Below are 21,453 nucleotides of genomic sequence, written 5' to 3'. Positions count from 1 at the left end.
TGAGATTGCAAATAAAAGCCATAGGGACACACAGTTGACTGAGATATGTGTAGAAGAATTATGGTGTATAAATTATTGTTTTAGGCTTTTGCTTTGTAGAAAACCTATAACAACCAAATATACTGGGCAGAGACACTTGTATCACTCTAGCCATGAATTAAAGAGTGTATGCTAGGTGTTTTTGAAATCAAATGCAATACAGTGCTACTGGTAATATGTAGAAGTTTCCTGTGATGCAGTGCTGTGAGAAAGGTGGAGACTGAAGTCAAAACACTGGCAGAAGAAGCCATCTTAGTAATTTCAACAGTGCAAAAGTGAGGCAGCTCAGGCTCAGTTAAATCTTGTGTACAAAATGCAAAACTTGAATGGAAGAAGGTATATTCATCAGTTTGCTGACAAACAATCCTATCTAGTCTACAAATATGGAAAAAAATGTCTGTAATAAGCACTCCACTAAAACCTATGAATTAAATAATGCTGAATCCATACCAAAGAATGACAGTGATATTTTGTAAAGCTATGCCAACTTGTTTGATGGATTGTGATGCTTATAAGGTAGAGTATCATAATATGTTTATACCAGAGGCTGTTTCCTGTGATTCATGCCTGACATGGTGTCCATTTATGAGAAAACTAAAATTGAGCAAGAACTGAAATGTATATAGTTACTAGGAGTAGCAATTAACTAGAATGAGCCTATTGTACAGGTCAGCATTATGGTATCTGTAGTAAACAGGACAAAGTTGTAATTTATATTGTTTTTAGGGCCTCGTGGTGCTGCGGTAGCATTGTTGCCTCATAGCAAAACGTTGTCCCGTTCGATTCTCAGCTAGAGCGTCTTCTGTGTGGAGGCATACGTGAATGGGACGTGCCTTCATTGAAGGTTGTGCATCAGGGCTGGTAACCCGGTACGTAAAAATCCTCTACCAATCATTAGCGGACCGGAGTTCTGCTGTGGTGACCCCTAACCGGGAAAAGCCGAAAGACACAAACAAACAAATGGTGCATTACCCTTTACTGACTATTGAAGAAGTATATACCACAATGTCAAATGTGACATTCGTTTACGTGTTTGATGCAAACCATGGATTTTGGCATATGAAGAATGCTCCAAATTGTTTACTAAATAAGCCCTTTGGCAGGTTCACATTTTGAAGTCATCCTTTTATGATTCAACACAAAGGTATTCCAATGTGCATACTTTATTGAGGGGTTATAAGGCATGTACGCATGAGTTGTATACCAGCTTCCATGATGCTTCACTAATGCAAAACAAATCTTTTAACTGGTGCATTGTGAAAAAATACTGTTAATAAAAATCTATAACAATAAACTGTTTTTCAGCTTTAGGGGTTGCCACAGCAGAACTCCAGTCTGCTAATGATTGGCAGTGAACTTTTACGGTGTTGAGTTGCCAGCCCGGCACTTAAGTGAATTCGACCATGGAGAAGACATGCAGACTCCACATAAAAGGCACTCCAGCTGAGAATCAAACCAGAGAACCTCTTGCTGTGACGTGACAACACTAATCGCTACACCACTGAGGCTCATATAACAATAATATTGCAAAAACATGGCAACTATGCTGTGTTTCTTTTTAATCAAAATGTCACATCTCATTACACAAAACAACTAAATAATTTAGAGAAAATGTATGTCGTGGCATACATTGCATATCATTGCCTTTGCCCTTGAAACTACTATTAACATTTTTGATAACATTCTAGTCTGGGGTACTGCAAAGCAGGAACATGACAAGCCTCTGAATCAGATGGAAGACAGACTGATATTGGTGGTCTTGCAGTTCAACAAAGTGAGTGACATATGTCATTTGACTGAGGTACATGGGCCACTTTCTGACAGAAAATGGTTTACATCAAATTCTGACAAACTGAGTGCAACTATGGAAATACTGAAGCAACTGGTAAGTCTTCTGTTACGTGATTCTTGGGAATGGTACAATATATGTCAAAGTTCATAGGTCTGTTGTCAGAGGTAATGGTACCCCTTTGAAAGCTGTGACAACATACCATGACATGATGTTGGTCAAGGGATGTGAAGGTTTGAGTTACTGAAGAGGCTTGTTTTTACTACACCAAAGTTAAAGTGTTATTACAGTACTTTACCTTACTCACAACCCTGACAGGTGATCTCAGAAAGGGATAGGAGCAATCCCTCTGCAGGAATGTAGGCCAATTTTTTATACAATTAGAACAGTAATATACATATAGACTCATTGTGCTTAGATTGAAAAGGAAATGCCTACAAAAGTGTTTGAATGTCAAAAGCTGTATGACTGTGTGTATGGGAAACATAGTTCAGTAGAGTGTGATCACAAACCTCTACAAAGCAAAATCAAGAGGTCTTTATAAAAGGGACCAGCATGACTACAAGGGTTATTTTTGTCAGTGTGGAAGTATAATTTTCAAGTAAAATAGAGCTTGGAATCCACATACACATCAGATATGCACTTAGCAGGCCATAACACAAGGAATGCAAAGATTTGATTGAAGATTTAGAATTTTTTTGGATGGTTTCATATTTATCAGTAACTGCCGTAAAGCTTCCAGAATTGAAAGCTGCTTATTAAAAGTGACTATAGGATGCACATACTGATTCTCTGTGATGTCATCATGACAGGATGGCCAGATACTGTAAAACAAGTGAATATATTAATTGTCTAATATTTTTTTTTATTCTGAGATTAATGTATTCAGTACAAGGGTCTGTTTTTCAGGATTACAAAACCATCATGCACGTTCAGCTGAGAATTCAAATGTTGCTAAAGTTAAATTAATGTTATCTAGGTATGTCTAAGTAAAGTTGCTAGAGTATATTCAGACATACAAATGGTGAAAGATTGTTATCTCTGTGGCATACTCAGAAACCAAAAACTAGAAAGAGGAATTCCTTTCATAGGAAATCCAGGGGTGGATGCTGACTTCAAAGCAAGGAAGTGCTGCAGGGAGGAGTTGAATGGGTGGAGCTAACATGCATAGTGTGGGGCTATATTATGGCTATATAAGTTGCATTTCTTCTTAAAAGATATCATCATAGTACTTTTACACATTCATGTCCTGAAAACATGTTAATGGATCAAAATAACAAAAGAAGAATGCTTGATCCACAGATGGTCTTGACCTGAAGTAAAATGCATTAAAAGCCTCTGCATTTAGGAATAAAATGATACCTCCTTTAAGGTGTCACATTTTAGCAATAACATTAAATAACAGCTTGTTGACTCATGCATAACTGCTGTATTACATACAGACAAAGGCATACTATGTAGATTCCTCTACATGCTCAGGTCATCTATACAAAGGTTAGCCACCAGGTTCGTAATAATGACAATAATAATAATGAATTTTACAATGTCATATATTTGAAGCATCATCTATTTAAAATGTCTGATAAGACAACATTGTGCATATCTAATTTTTTTTTTTTGGAAAAGGAGCCTACTGCTCTTTATCCCCAGACTACAAATATGCTTCCTTTGAGGTCACACAAGCTCCAAGAAAAGGGAAAAATATTATAAAAGCCATACTCATCCTTTCCCTTTACTGAGTCAACAGACATCAGGGATAGCATTCAGCTAAAAAAGCAGTAGTTTGGCTCCTAGAGCAATGCAGCCTCAGCATTACAAGTCTTCATTTACACAGAATTGACAAAAATGGATCATGATAAATAGTGGCATAACCTGTACAGCAGCTGGATTTGTTTATGCAGACTCAATATTTATGTCAAAAAGGAAGCTAAACCTTAACAGTTCACTTCTGCATCCAGAACCTCTACAGAGTTCATTTGCATTAGTGAGGACTTCACACAATCTGGTCAAGCTTTCAACCTTATAGCACATTTAACCAAATTGCCAGATATGCCACAAAATATCAGACTGTGACACACAACTTCATGTCTGTCTGTCTTTTGAAGCCAGATTAAAATATATCCACTCTAGTTCTTGTTAAACTTACTGTATTTAATTACAAACAAGCAGCTGTGTATCCACTGTAACAGTAATATTTAGCGGGGTCACTCAATTCCTTAGGCATTTTCTTACTATACCCACCTCATTCAGTACTCAGGGCAGGGCAAAATGGTATCCAAGCTACAATTTTGTCACCATTAGAACTTGTATAGCTGCCTTTAAGTCATCATTTTATATACAGCCGAAGATCTCTTTATGTTACATCTCTTAGGTGTAACCTTAACCAAGAGCACTCATATAGGTTTTAATTTGCTACCCAGGTAAATGCAGTAGGTACAAGTGATTTGTGAAGTTAAACAGTAAGTAAATGGAGACAGGGAGAATAAAACCAATGACTCCAAGCTGAAAATTATTTGCAGCTTATAGCCTTAATGCTCTGTGCTTAATTGTTAAGTAATATTCTTAATATGGCTCTTGCACTCTGAAGACTCAAAATGATTTTTAAACTTCATATAATGCTTTTCAGATAAGTAAATTATGATTCACTAATAAACAGGAAAGTATATAAGATTTGATCATAGATTAACATTGGAATGAATATAAAATATTTCATTTTTTGGCTGTTACATTTTTATCAGTCAAAGTTTTATTTTATTTTGTTGTATGTTGTCATTACTTATATTGTGCATTTTCTTATAAGTGTTACCGTTTTTGTCCCCAGGATTCTATCTAAAAGTGCCTTGGCTAGTGTAACCAGATGCATGAACTAAAAGAACCCTGGGATCCATCAATAATTGTCTAGGCTTTGTGCTAATCCTACATAATTTAAACATGTTAGAGCAATGAACAGCAGCGCTAATTGAATGTGCATGCTGCTCATCATGTCCACATGTTTATAAGCACCTTTTTGTGGCCAGTAACAGTGTTTGCAGCCTTGGAAAGATGCTTGCAAGCATCAGCACAGAATGTAAACAAAATGGCTTGCCTATAAGCAAACCTAATTTACGAGCATGTGCTGTGGCTCAGAAATACTTAGGGCAAGTACATTGAATTAATTCTAAAGGAGGGAAAGTGAAATGGGGAACTGTATATTGTACTGCAGAATTGATTAAGAGGGGAGGGGAAATGTGGAAAATATAGTCAGATACTGCAGGCAAATGTGTTGAAGTGTCAAAGAAACATTTGCAACATACACATACTGCCATATTGATGTAATCATAATTTCAATGACAATTCTCAACTTATGCATATAAATAAAAATGGACACTCTAACAAAGGATGTGAGAGGGACATAAAAGCTGCAGTGTAACAAGGCGGGGGTTAATGTAATGTACATGTTAATAAATTGCTAAGTTGAGATAACAGTTAGCAAGGACAGTAGATACATTGTGGGATAAATGCACAGACTGGATTTATTCCATATCAGATGTTTATACAGTGAATTTATGTATGCTAGCAGATACAACTGCTGCATTTTCCATCAGCATGTATACACAAAGACAAATTAACCTTACCACTGTTGTGTAGTGCACATCACAAATGAATGCTTTTTTGTGAATAACTGTTATTAGCACCCAAAGGAATGGGATTTGTCACCTATAAAGATTTAATATAAAAACATGGATTTGATAGTCATGTAAAGGCTAAATGGTAATATAATAACACTCAACATAAGGAAATGACAAATGACAACACGAATCAGAGGGCATTTCATGATTTAAAGTTTTCTGCTGGTAAATGGCACACGTCCTATACATCATTATACTGGGCATGCTCAGAAGGAATTAACAGGAAACAGTAACATAACAGCAATTCCACAGCGGCAACACACAAGAAAGTGTCATAATGGAGGTCTCCTCACAATTTCTGATGATCTGGCGGCATGTCATACAGTAAGAAATATTTAATGGAAATCCTTATCTGCCATTAAGCTGTGCAGTGTGAAGGAAATAATTGCAATAATAAATAAATATTTGGATGAAGACATCCAATACAGAGCATAATTATTTCAGAAATAAGTAAGGCCTATGAGCAATGAATGACATAAAAACATTAGCATCTTGTCATTTTCGAGCAGATGCCAAGACAGATATCTGACAGATGCATATCAATCCTGGACGCCACAGAAATACACATATGTGTTGTGTCATGAAGGGCTTACATCACTTTGCTGTCATAAGGGGTATGGATACCCTACCTTGTAGGACAAGTCCCGAAAAGGATGGCCCTCTGACTGTGCCATAGCTATGCTCTGTGTGTAAGCCACTGCTGTCTGACAGACAGATATTCCCAGATTCAACCCTCCGCCTATGACACTAGACCCTCTACAGACCTCTGTATTGACTGCATGTGCCACAGGAGAAAGCAGTGGAGGTGGTTACAAATAACTGAAATTAATGTATGAAGTACAAAAGGAGTTATGAATATAATATCAACAAACTGATTTATTCAGAATGCTGAAAAGAACTATGCATTTTACTGTCCACAAAACAGTGAGCAGTACAATATCAATACCTCTTTGCTAAGGAAGCTGTTTATATCATGTGGTACATGCACTATCCCAGAATGGAGCCACACTATATATCTGTATAGGTATGCTATGCAAGCCAGCACTCAATGGATATGTCACAGGGGCACTCACAGCACAGCATGTCCCAAATAACCATTTCACTGCTATGCAGTCACAACATGTGATTATATATCATCCAACATAAAAAGAAGATGGATAACTACATACAATATTTGTTTGTAAGGCCAGGGTATTTATATAATGCTGTCCTTTCTGGGAAGTCTACTGACTAATGGCATGTGGATAAAACGTAAGCACACCAGTGAAAGTTTTAACTCAGCTGAGACACTCCACTTATACTAAGTCATTACATCATGTGATTGTGTCATAAACAAGCTCTTTTAGGTAAAAGAGATGGGGCCTCTCCTATTGTAAATGGACACATTATAACTGTGGTGGATGCCATTCATGCATTACAGTGTAAGGCACAGCAATGCTAACAGGCACTGAATGTGGATTTTGAACCCTGAGCTTCTGACTACAGAAAAAACATATTGTAGAGAATAAATGTACCAAGGTAGAACTTTCACTACAATTGTGAAATATGTCTGTATTGCAAGGCATCACATCATGTTATTGCTGCAAAGAATATATGCACCTATAATTGCTGGAGTAAGGTAACAAGATACAGACTATTGTCTCATTTCCTTGCACCAGGGGAGAACTCTTACTATAACTGTGCAATCCATGTCATCCTTACTCTGAATAAAAGTATTGCTATGTGAGAAATTATCATAGCTTTTTGTAAGAGAAATCAACATCTATATGTGTACGCAGTAGATGTGTTTAACAACAATGTTAGCAACATGCACAGTAACAGTAAGACTAACACAGCATAGTCTGAACAGTTATGGCTGGGTTTGAACTAACTACCTAAGATACTAGAAAATAGTGTGTGAATTGCAGGTGCCACATGACATGCTGCTGCACAACTGCAACAGTGCTCAATTGAATCGATGACATCACCTTTATTTATTAGCTGGATGTTAATGTCAAAAGTGGTCAAAAGGCATAATGCTGCTGTAGAGATATACATCATATATGTATTCGAAGAGTAGTCTACATAGTACGAGGGTGAAAGACACACTCACAGTTTGACTCAAACCTCCTACCTATGTATTGTAGGTACACAGTCTACAAAGCACATTATCAAAGTCACACACCACAGGAGAAGTTGCACTACAATTATGAGATACTGCAGTTGTGTAAGCATTATGTAATCATTGTTTTGGCAAAGAAATATTTTCCTTGCAGGTACTCCAATTTGCTAGTTTAACACTGGGCTACTAAAAATACATCTCAAAAGTGGAAGTGTATATAACGGTGGTTGTGAGGTAACCAACTTTATACAACAGTAATCACAGTCACAATTTCTAAGCAAGGATGGACTCAAACCACCTGCCTATCTAGTTACACAGTCTAGAAAGCACAGTATTAGTCACAAGCACCACAAGAGAATTCAGACTCTCAAGGGGAGAGAGCGAGTACATTTTTGACAGGATGACCTCATCAGTATGTTGCAGAGAGGATGTGTATGTTAAAAGTGGTATAAGAGAGCTGTGTGTAAAGTTAAATTTATTCTTCTCAGGTGAAGTGGACACAGCACCAAGTGTCACACACACACACACACACACACACACACACACACACACACACACACTTTCTCATGGTGAGTACCGAACCTCCATCCTATGTAGTTACGCAATCTAGAGACCACAGGAGAAGTCTGAATTTAATGATGTGAGAAAGCAAAGTTGTAATTTGTAAAAAATCCACTGTTGGAACAGCTGGTGCTGTGCATCACAGGTTTCTGGACAAATGCACAGGACACATAACAGCACTGGCGCTGTCCCATGTAATGACATACTTCTCTACTAAGTTATAGATACAGCCTTGGGATGGCAAAGAAAATCACAATTGTAAACCTGGGGATTATCAACCAGATTTTCCTGTCAGTTCATTCCAGAATGATTGCACACTTGACTTGTCAAATGCTTGCATAATCTGCACCGACAAGATAAACAGACACTTCTACATAGGGCAGTGCACTGCAGAATAACAGGGATGGATTATATGTAAATAGTTTAAATAACATTGTAACATGGCTGCAAGTGTAAATATTAGATAGCAGATATACATTTAACCAACTGAATTAATTGATTGAGCATTGCTTTGAAATCAAGATAATTTGTTCTCAATCCACACAAACCTGCATTATGCAACCTAAATAAAGATGTATTTTTCCCTTTAACTATCTGCCAGAACAGCAGTACTGCCAAGCTAAATTGCTTTGGTGATGGCAAAGTATTACAATATATCTTATCATATCTTAAGGTGTTGAATTTAGAATGGGAATTACCAGTATTCTATAGCGCTCTTTGCCAACTTTCTTTCAAAGAAGCATTATATGCATACGACCATATGTCAACCTTCTGGAATACAGAATAGATATGTGTTACAGTCATGTTTCATGTTTCAGGATTTACACATTTGTCATTACTGTTGCATTTAGTCAATCCTTATATGAATGCTGCTTGTGTGTATTATGAAACACATGAGGGAACAAACATGCCGTTGCTGGTGAAACCATGGCTTCTGGAAATATTTTGGAATCAGAGAGGTTTACTGGCTGACACTAGTGGTGTGAAGAGGTGGACAGCGGGTGAGGTCAGGAATACACAATACAGGCATGAAAACACATTAGTGCATATGTCATTTCTGCACATATGTCTGTTGTATTACTGTTTGCTTTATCAACGTAATTATTCTGGCAAGATCTGTACAAGACCAGCTTCATAATAGGGAACAGGCACTTTAATATAGCAGCAGGATAACAGTGTGTTAAGCAAAGGTGTAGTCAACATATACAGCCACAGAAGTCATACAAAACATTTAAAAACATTTTTACATACATCTCGATTTCAACCTTGAGAGCATTCCAATAACAAAATGAATACCTGCGTTTTATCTAAACACACCACTTAGGAAGTCATACTTCACAAAGTTCTCATGTGACAGCATATTTCAGAAAATGCAAATGTATGTATTCATCTTTATTACCCTTTTGACAACAGTAAGCTGTACATTCAGCTCTTCAGCTTGTTGCAAAGGAGATCAACCAGCTTACATAGCTAGGCACAGCAGCAAAGTGCACCAGAGTAATATGTCCGAAGGCACAAACTCACGAGATTTTGCCATAAGCTGTGTACTTTCATTTAGCCTCAGTTGCAGTTGTTGCCTGGCACCACACATTGTACAAATCCAGAGGAGGAAGACTAATGCTACAGAAGGATGATGACACATCAACAGGTTGAGAGGGAGGAAGGGACAAAGTAGCTTAGGACAGAAGTAGGATAATAATATGTAGTGAACTGGTGCCCATGAAATAGTGTACAAAAACAGACAGTAACACTTGGCTAATACCTGCATTTGAGCCCTGGAATGCAGTTCAAAATCTGTCTATACATGTGCCACAAAGAAAGTACTACGTCATGCAATTTAAATAACACAATCAGACAGTGACAACTTACTGAAGCAGAAGGGATGAACACAGGTGGACAGAGAGATAAAGACAGATGCAGAGAGGAATAGCAACCATATGTTTTGTGTGATATGTAGGAACATCAGTGTTGTGTGTTACTCTTACTTATTAACTTGTTATTCAGCTGTCATGCTCAGTACAATAAAGTGATTGCTATAGCGGGAAATAATGGTTAGGAAAGTGAAACTAACATGAAGGCATCAGCAGAGTCATAAACAGGATAAGGCTGGCCTAATAAGTATCCCTGTTGGGGCTACGTTGTTTTTGCAAATTATGTCTTGCTTCACTATTCAAATACTATGTTAATGAAATGCTGTAAATAGAGAGAAATACAGACGTTTGCGGTTAACTATATACAAGGAATATGAAATGTCATGAAATAGTAAATTGACCTACAGCTGTAATCAAATCCATGACACTATGCAAAAACATTGGTCTACAAACATGATAATTATCTCAGCATGCCACATAGGAACTCCTAGTTCATTACATCCAGCAGCCTAAGAACTGCTACAATAACTGTTACACAGTACTGGCTTTAGTCTATCTTTACTCTGTATTCCCATAGCACAGAAGATCTAAACTCATTTGCACAGAAGTAACTGGACCACTGCAGCTAAACTCCAAACCTTCAGCTTTTGCTATAGGAAGTTAAACAGTGTTCACTGTCAGTCATTGTTTTGCTATGCCAGCCATTGTGCAAATGCTGAGGACATAAAGTGAAGGCTTTTCCATGGGCCATTTCTAGTCATGTGTATTGTGGATATATCTATTTTTTGACCAGATTAGACATGTGAAAAAGGGGTGGATAAGACAGTGGTGAAAATGGGGTTAGCAAGCAGAGGGTAGCACACACAGAAGAAAGAGTACAGGAATTTGCAGGAGGGTGGTACCATAGCTACCCACTTCTTCACAACATAAATGTACTATCGTATACAAAGTTCATGACTTTGGAGAATCACCACATGACATCAAGGCTGGTTGGAGAGTCACAACACCACACCAGGGATGTTTGGAGAGTCACCACCCACACCAGGGATGGTTGAAGAGTCACCACACCAGGGATGGTTGAAGAGTCACCACACCACACCAGACCAGGGATATTTGGAGAGTTACCACACTGCAACAGATATGGTTGGAGAGTCACCACACCACACCAGGGATGGTTGACAACAACAGAATAATGTTGTATGGTCAACTGAACCAAATCAAGTGTGTCACAATGATACACAGGTGAGGTGGATAGCAGTGTATAGGACATCATTTTGTGTGGGACAGCTGCCCATTTTTTTTTTTGGGAGAGAGGAAGGTTGAAGAAGGTGCTTAGTAATGAGAAGGTCAGGTAGGGTAGGTTTGGAAGCATGTGCAGACATACAGGACATACAAGGCAGAGAGGGATGGTGATGGAGACAAAAGGTTGGGGACACCATGATTGGAGATATGTAGGGAATATCTCAGATGTACCCATGTCCAGTTTGAGGACAGTGAGAATCTATTCCTCCTGTATCTGTTGCTTGGTCAATACTATACATGACATAATTTGTAAAATCTGCTGTAGGACCTTATCAACCCTGCCAATATGTGCACCAAGGTAATTCTCCATGATCTCAGAGCCTCAGTTGTCAGTCTGCCTCTTTGCGCTGTTAGTCATTTTGTTTTCAGCAGTAAGGAATACAAACAGCATAATGCTAATATATTATAACCCCCCCCCCAGAATAAATAAGCAAATAAATAAAAAGTGAGATAGGGTGGGGAGTGACAAAAAATATTAGATCTATGGCACGTTACATTAATTAATTTTTAAAAAACACTTTTTTTGGCAATACATTAACAATTATGATAAGTTACTATTGTACACCTTTGCCAAATCCATATATGATGTTGTTGTTGTGTCTTTCTGCTTTTCCCGGTTAGGGGTTGCCACAGCGGAACTCCGGTCCGCTAATGATTGGCAGTAGATTTTTATGTGCCGAGTTGTCAGCCCTGATGCACAACCTTCAACGAAGGTACACCCATTCACGCATATCTTCAGACAGTAGATGCTCTAGCTGAGAATCGAACAGGACAACATTTTACTGTGAAGCAACAAGGCTACTGCAGCACCACCACCGCAGTACGTGAAGGTATTAATTTGTCATAAAATAAACAAATCTCACTACTAGGAAGAAAAAGCAGGTTTTATATCCCTATGCCAGATAGAATATATGCATTCAAATGTAATAATTGCAATTACCATATTTGAAATGTTCCTGACATATTATTGCTATAAATATTTTAGAAGTACTATCCTGTAATAAAAACTAATTGCTTCTTCTGGGTATTGAACCTATACAAACTTAAGCTGGTGTTCTCATTGCCTAATGCGGGCAGCAATAGTTATTGGAGAAGACATGCATGCTTGATATCAAGGTTGAGGTATACCTGCTCAAGGTGGTAGTGACTGAAGGACTGAAAATAGTTATGGTTCTCTGAGGCAAATTAAACTCTCCTGGTTAACCTTACTATTTACTGCTATTTCATCTGCAGCTGTACAGTACAAAAAGAATATATCTATCTATCTATCTATATATATATATATATATATATATATATATATATATATATGAAAACATAATGAATAATTGGGTTGGCTGGCTAGATAGTTAATGCCATATCATACACAGGTTATGGGTCAGTATACTTCCACAAGGGAGGGGTGCTTGCAGTCCTAAATTCAGTCTCTCATTGACTTAGGAATACCTGCTTGATTTTCATAATGCCACTATAGTGGTGACAACATTGTTCACCAGTGTGTGGAGTGCCAGTTGCACTTTAGACAGCCTTGACATAGCTATTCCAAGCCTCAGCCTTATACTGAGACTAGGTATGATTCCCCAGCAGCAGCCTAAGACTGTAGAGCTTTACAAGGAATGCCATAAAAATCCCGGATACCTCAACACCCTACCTGTGTGCTCTAAATTTACCACAATTTTCTCCATTGCCAGACATGTCTGCAGAAGTCAAGCTAACAATATATATGTCTGAATTGGTGCCCAATTCAGATCTTATATGTAACAGGTTGTATGCAAAGATGCACAGCCTTGCCAACTACATTTGTGCAGCCGAAAGCAGATGGAATCCTTGGCTGACACATTGGCACTATTTACATTAAATAGCAATAAATTTGTGAACACAGCAGTGATATTTATCGTGTGTGATACTTAACCTATTGACATGTGTTCTAATGTCCAACAATGAAATGCTTAATAGCTTGGCTTATAATCCTTGGTGTTTGGAAGGACAAATAGGATGAATTGTGACATATTTTGTTAACGTTGTACTGTATGAGCTGTGAATCAAACCCATGTGATAAAGAATGCAAACATTAATTCTCATTGTCATAGGAGAACTTCCTGTTAATTAGAACACAATGCTGCTCCGGCACAATAAAGGCTGTCCCTTTACCCACGAACCAAACTGCTGTTGTAATCACAAAGTGAACGATATCAAACGGATATTTTGAATATGTTTAATAAAAAATGAAAATATTTTCATTTTTTCTGTTTTTTCTGTTTTTTTCTGTCTTTTTTCAGTTTTTTTCTGTCTTTTTTTCTGTCTTTTATTTTTTTGTTTTTTTCTGTCTTTTTATTTTCATTTTTTATTAAACATATTCAAAATATCCTTTTGATATCATTCACTTTGTGATTACAACAGCAGTTTGGTTCGTGGGTAAAGGGGCAGCCTTTATTGTGCCGGAGCAGCGTTGTGTTCTAATTGTGTTTTGTGCTACAACCAGTGGTGGCTGGTGACTTCAAATCACAGGGGGGCTGCAGGAGACAGCTGAATGGGTGGGGTCAAGGGGGAGGGGTGTGGTCAACCATAAAGGGGAGGAGCTATGCACAAAACCACAAAAAACTAACTTTAATTAAATACGCTGCCCTGGGTGGCAAACCTTCATTATGAAAGTCCAATCAAGACAAAAATAAGGGTAGAAGAATAAAAATATTTCAATGCATTGGCTGCATGACAGCTTACTTAATATCTAGATGGAAACAAAAGGTTGTGAGGCATGAAAAAATAAATTACTTTTTAAATACATTACTGGAATGCCAGTCAAAATCAAGTATAAGAAAAACCAGAAGCACTCAACTCAAACCACTTCTCCTTGCACTGCAGTTCTAATTATAATATATTCAGCTTTATTAAAGTACCAAGTAACATGCTGAAAGTAGAAATCTATGTGATGCCCCACTTGTAAAAATGTTTCTTATCCAAAAAGACCTGCTGCCTGACAACTTGTTTCATGGGGAAAACATGATAAAAGTAAAAAATGAAAAGCAAACAAGAAACAAGCTCAAGATACATTGCTTAAAGGATTACTGTACAGGTTATGGACCACACATGATTGGCATTCTGTTTAGTTTACGGGTAAAGTCTGTAGAGATGACTGGAAGTCTCCAACAAGTGTAATGAGCTTTTTAAAATAATGGAATCCTGTCCTTTAATACCCAAGGCTTATATATTATCTAGTCAAGTATTGTCTGCATGGCAACAACAGAAAGGCTTTCAATGTTGGCAATTCTTTAACAGTATGCTTATTAAAGCTTACTTGCATCTTACGATGTCAGACAAGCTTACCTTATGGTCATTAAAGCATTGCTACTTAAACACAGAGCAACAGGCACTTTGAGTAATAAGCATAAATCTGAGTAATAAGCATAAATCAACAGTACAAAAATATGACAGAAACCAGACCATTCTGCAAAATCAAGGACAGATGAAAAGCCACTGTAGTACTTATGCAGTGTGTCCTCCCCATCCAAGGTAGATACAATTACTCCTTGCCTTGCTTGGACACATCCAGAGTCACTACATGGGGGAGTGGGGTGCAACAAGCATGTCACAATTTGAAATCTCACTGGCTGACTGTGATGGCCCTGACACATTTGTCATACCTGTCAACCTCAAGAGCAAGAAATCTGGACAAAGCCATATACAGAAGTGGGACAAAGGCCCAACAATAAGGACAATTTTTAAATATTGCTCTAATAAACTTAGAAAGATAATAGAATAGGTCTTGCATTAGTATGATTTTTCTGAAGGGTATAAAATCTGAAACTCAAATGTCTGTCATTTTCTAACTTCAGTCTTTAGTAATTTGTCACTAATTTGCCAAAAAACACAATTTTATGAAAAATGGACCAAAAATGTGATGCAAAAATATAAAATAGACACACAATACAGCTGCTACCTGTGAAAGAAGGGACACTTTAATATTAGTACTGCTACCTTGAGCAGCTGACAAAATAAAAGAATCTACATGCATTTCAAGTAATCTATAACTTTGATTATTACAGTTATTTCTTAATTGTAAACCCTCCATGTTTTCTTCCAAAATTGTTATTTTCTTGGAGGGATTATTAGGGGAAGAGCAACATTTTGAGCCAAAAATTGGGGACAGTTGAGAGGTTGGCTATGCCTAATTCTATAAAGCAATTTATTTGCATGTACCTCTCAACCTGTTAATGCAGTAAATCTGAACAAGGCCAAATATACTGGGGGCACATATAAACAGTACTAAAAATTGCTCTTGTATAAATTGAGACAGTTGATAGAACAGCTCTTACTTTAACATGCATTTTCCTGAAGGTTATGAAGTCTGAAACTTATTATTTAGTGACTTCTGGCAAATCATTTAAGAATTAAAACTACAAATTTTATGAACAACAAACCAAAAATAAGAAGCAAAAATCTATTCATTCTTTGAAAATCTGGACAGTTGGGAGGTATAGTTCAGCTGGGCCTGTCTGAGTTTGCTGCTCTTCCCCCCTGACAAAATAATGGTTGAATGGAGCCTCTGCAGCCATTCCAATGAACCATTACTTGGCTATTTCACTCCATTTACCATAAACACTAATGTGCATACTGCTTTACTTCTATGATGAGTTGGACTTCATTTGAAAGTTTTATTTTGTATTTTACAGCACAAACACTAAGTCATCTGTTAAACAAAGCAATGCAGTCTCACAATGAAAACTTAGCATTAAAACTTATCTGCCCTTGAAACTCACATTCATTGAAACAGCATTGAAACCCACATTCAAAGAAAATACATTTTGCCAGTGGCAGATAAAGATTAATTTTGGGCATTTTGGGCTGTTTTCGAATCATAGGCCCCTTGCATATGAAACATACATGTGCTCTTTGATACACCTTCCTCATTGTACTAAAATTATATTCCTTGTACAATACAGTACACTTGTTAGAGGGTGTTTTAAATTTGTTTTGAACATTTTTCCAGTAAGCAATGAAACAAACCATATGCACCCATAATGGCAAAACTGCCCAGTTGAGAACATTTATCATAAAAAAGTCTACTCAGACTTCCACAGTCCACCATTATTAGTAAATATACACAATTATACAGTCCACCATTATTAGTAAATATGCACAATTCCACAGTCCACCATTATTAGTAAATATGCACAATTCTACAGTCTACCATTATCAGTAAATATGCACAATTCTGCAGTCCACCTTTATCAGTAAATATGCACAATTCTACAGTCCATTATCAGTAAATATGCACAATCTCTGAAGTAAGTCTTCTAAATAATTCCACATTAAAGAAATCTGTAACTAATGAAGCGGTTGCTGCTAGCAATCACCTTTATATTTCATGGTTTCATCGAAAAATAAAAGTGTCTGTTGCCCCTCAGGAATAAATTGTCTATATTACATTAAAAAAATAAGCTAGTAATAATATTGCAAGAGAAAATGGATGACAAACTGATAACGAACTCATAGTTAGTATCTTCACCAAGGAGAACATTCTCAGTATGGCAGCATCCACCCCTTGTGGGAGTAGAACCCACAGCCTTCTGCATCAAAAGCAAGTACCCAACCGGTTGTGCTATAGTATTAACTAGACAAAGCACTAAACTTCTATTCCCCTGCAGCTCTCAGCTCCTTGTAAAATCTACTCAATACTCAACTGCATCTCAGCTTAAAACTGGAAAAAGCCAAAATGTATTGGGGGGGTGGTCAAAAGCCCAAAAACCAGGGACACATTAAACATTGCTTGTATAATCTTGGAAAGTTGCTAGAATAAAATGTTGTGTTGCCACCATATATTTTACTGCCAAGGTCCCTGAGCAAAAAACAGTCAGAGTAACATACCACTATGCCACATCAGCTGCTTTGTAAAAGAGAGGAAGACTGAAACTTAAATGGCTATCATTTAGTGAATTCAGTTCTCCCCATAGCTGTCAACCTCTTAGTACAAAACACCTGGACAAACCCAGTAATGCGGGAATACAGCCCTCAGACATATTCAGTGAATTCAGTTCTTGCCATAGCTGTCAGCCTTAGCACAAAAACCTGGACGAAGCCAATAATGGGGGAATACAGTCCCAAAAATAGGGACAAATTTAAAATATTCATCTTATAAACTTAGAAAATTGCTAGAAAAAAAGGTTGTGCTACTATGTATTCTGAAGAACATGAAGTTTGAAATTCAAATGCCGGTCAATTTTACTGCGGACAGAACAAAAACAATTTTCAGCAGAGGATTAATACTGCAGACACGTCTTTGTAAAATGGCAGGGCACCAGAGCAAATCCACACAAACACAGGGAGGAGATGCAGACTCCACACAGAAGCCACCCCAACCAAGAATCAAACCAAAAAACCTATAGCTGTGAGATAACAATACTACCACTGCACCATCTATCATGCAAGGAATTAAACATTCAGAAACCTGAAGTCTGAAATTCAAATTCCTGTCAATTTTACTGGGGACAGAACAAAACCAATTTTCAGCAGAGACGGAGGGATTAAAACTGCAGACACGTCTTTGTAAAATGGCAGGGCACCAGAGCAAATCCACACAAACACAGGGAAGAGATGCAGACTCCACCCCAACCAAGAATCAAACCAGAAAGCCTATAGCTGTGAAGCAACAATACTACCACTGCACCATCAATTATGCAAGAAATTAAACATTCAGAAACCTGAAGTCTGAAATTCAAATGCCTGTCAATTTTACTGCGGACAGAACAAAAACAATTTTCAGCAGAGACGCAGGGATTAAAACTGCAGACACGTCTTTGTGAAATGGAAGAGCACCAGAGAAAATCCACGCAAACACAGGGAGGAGATGCAGACTCCACACAGAAGCCACCCCAACCAAGAATCAAACCGGAAAACCTATAACTGTGAGACAACAATACTACCACTGCACCATCAATTATGCAAAGCATTAAACATTCAGAAACCTGAAGTCAGAAATTCAAATGCCTGTCAATTTTACTGCGGACAGAACAAAACCAATTTTCAGCAGAGACGCAGGGATTAATACTGCAGACACATCTTTGTAAAATGGCAGGGCACCAGAGCAAATCCACACAAACACACGGAGGAGATGCAGACCCCACACAGAAGCCACCCCAACCAAGAATCAAACCAGAAAACCTATAGCTGTGAGGCAACAATACTACCACTGCACCATCAATTATGCAAGGAGTTAAACATTCAGAAACCTGAAGTCTGAAATTCAAATGCCTGTCAATTTTACTGCGGACAGAACAAAAACAATTTTCAGCAGAGACGCAGGGAATAAAACTGCAGACACGTCTTTGTAAAATGGCAAGGCACCAGAGCAAATCCACACAAACACAGGAAGGAGATGCAGACTCCACACAGAAGCCACCCCAACCAAGAATCAAACCAGAAAACTTATAGCTGTGAGGCAACAATACTACCACTGCACCATCACTTATGCAAGGAGTTAGACATTCAGAAACCTGAAGTCTGAAATTCAAATGCCTGCCAATTTTATTTAACATTTGTTAATCAGGACAGTCTGATTCCGGATTTTGGCAAAGGCTCTTGCCACCCCCATAGTCCCTTTTTTAGGCAAGGCTCAAATTCTAAACCTACCACCCTAGAACACAACAAAGAAAAAAAACTAAGGGTAATGCTGCTCAATGCCAGAGGTCTCAACCTCAAGATGCACGCACTCGAGGCCCTTCTCAGTATGGAGAACATTGATGTCTGTGCTGTGACAGAAACCTGGTTCAAGGCTCCTGAGAGCACCGCAGCACTATCAGGTTTTACCTCATATCATGCGTTCCGGCCCCAAAACCCGGACAATACCAAGAAAGGAGGAGGGGTATCCATATTCATCAAGGACACCCACACCTCAAGATTGATGGCAACGCACGATGCATCGGAAACCATCCAGGTGCAATTAACCATAGGCAAGACTGCTCTGCAATTTGTAGCATGTTACAGGCCACCCTCGCAAACTCGGGAACCTCATATGGCCTTCCTGAAAACACTGGAGGGGATAAATGTATCTCCGAACACCATCATACTAGGTGACTTCAACTAACCTAATATAGACTGGGAACACTACTCAAGCCCAAACACCCTAGCCCAAAAGTTCCTGGAATTCATAAACTCAAATGCCATGGAACAACTAGTCACCATCCCCACAAGAGGAGAAAACATACTTGATCTCATCATCACGAACATGGGAGCACAATGTTCAGCAGAAGTATACCCCTCAGTGGTGAGATCAGATCACAAACTAATCTCGCTGGAGGTCCTCATCCGCCCCACCAGAAATGAAAAGGACCACAGTAAAGAACTTCGAAGCCGACTTCACACTTCTAAAGACTAGTGTGGTCTCCTTTAAGGCCCCTGAGCCGGTAAACATTACTCAAACCGCTGAATCACTTACAAATGCCTTCTACCAGCACCTGCAGGCTGCATGGATCAGGCAATCCCAAGCAAAACAAAGACTCTTTGTACCAAAGGCAAGCGTCAGTCTGGTGGACCCCAGCCATAAACAAACTCTACAACAAAGGAGAAAGCTACTACAAGATAGAGCAAAATCCTTAAAAGGTAAGACACCTGATCACTATAAGTAAAAGCTAAGAGCTCTCATAAAACATCCAAAGCTAATTTTGAGAAAAAATAGCTAAGGACTCTAAAGACAACGATAAGGCATTCTTTAGCTATGTCAGAAACCTAGGAGGAACCTCCCAGATATGCTCAGCATTACTTCAAAAGGATGTGAAGATTACTGATCCTACAGACATTGCCAACATACTGGCTGACAGGTTCAGTGCAAACTTCTCCCCCTCCCCTAAAGGAGAGATATCTATACCAAATGATTGTAGCCCCCAAACATCTCTAACGCCCAGGTGAAAACTGCTCTCCAAGGCAAAGAACACAGCATCCATGGGACCTGATGGTGTCCCGGCTGTGTGCTCCATGAACTCAATGAGGAATTAAACCCACAGTTAGGACAGCTGTTTAATCTTAGTCTCACCTCCGGATACATTCCAGGAGTGGCGCTGGCGACTGTGGTCCCACTCCACAAAGGTGGTGCCTCCACCGACCCTGGTAATTACCGTCCATTAGCTTGACAAGCCTTATCTGCAAAGCCATGGAGAGGATCATAATGGATCTCATAAATAAAGACATAGGGAATTTGCAGACCTTGGATCCAACCCAGTTTGGCTTTGTCAAAGGCAGATCATGCCTTTTAAACTTGGTTGACTTTTTGAAACAGTCACCAAGGCCATTGACGAGGGTAAGGCAGTCCATACAGCCTACCTAGACCTGGCAAAGGCTTTCGATACAATACCCCACGGGTATCATTGAAAAACTCATCAACTTAAATGTAAACCCATACATTACAAGATGGGTTGCAAACTGGCTGAGTGACAGAACCCACAGGGTCAGAGTTGCTGGCGCCATGTCAGACTCAAAGCCTGTCACAAGTGGTGTCCCACAGGGCTCAGTCCTGGGCCCACTCTTGTTTGGCATCTACTTTTCTGAAGTACAAGCAACCACAGGAGGGTTATGGCTGACAAAGTTTGCAGATGACTGCAAACTGGGCCGTAGTTGAAAACACATCCGACACAGATATCCTTCAGAAGGGTCTCACAGAAGTGGATAACTGGTGCCAGAGCCATGGCCTAAAGTTAAATGCCTAGAAATGCATAGTCATACCCTTCGGGAAAAATAAGGTTACCCCTAGCTACCATATAGGTGGCAATCCCTGATCACAGAAGAAGTTATCAGGGACCTGGGAACCCAGGTTGACAGTAGCCTTTCATTCGACACTCATATTGCTAAAGTAGTTAGGAAGACCTTCTACATTGCCCACCTTATCATGAAGGGATTCACATCTAGATCAAGGGAAGTCATAGTCTCCTATACTCATCACTCATCAGACCAATGATCGTACAATGCCCCATTCGGAATGTATCTGACCCGACACTTGCAGCAGATGGAGAGGCCACAAAAGTTCCTCACCAAAAGGATAAAGGGTCTCAAAAATCTGTCTTATGCTGCCCGACTGAAAGAACTCCAGCTATATTCAGTTGCTTACCGCTTGCTCACAGGTGACCTATGCCTGAC

This window comes from Protopterus annectens, chromosome 2.part0 (assembly GCF_019279795.1).
Source record: "Protopterus annectens isolate FY-2018-M chromosome 2.part0, PAN1.0, whole genome shotgun sequence".
NCBI classification, from domain to species: Eukaryota; Metazoa; Chordata; order Ceratodontiformes; family Protopteridae; genus Protopterus; species Protopterus annectens.
This window is presented reverse-complemented; position numbering follows the sequence as displayed.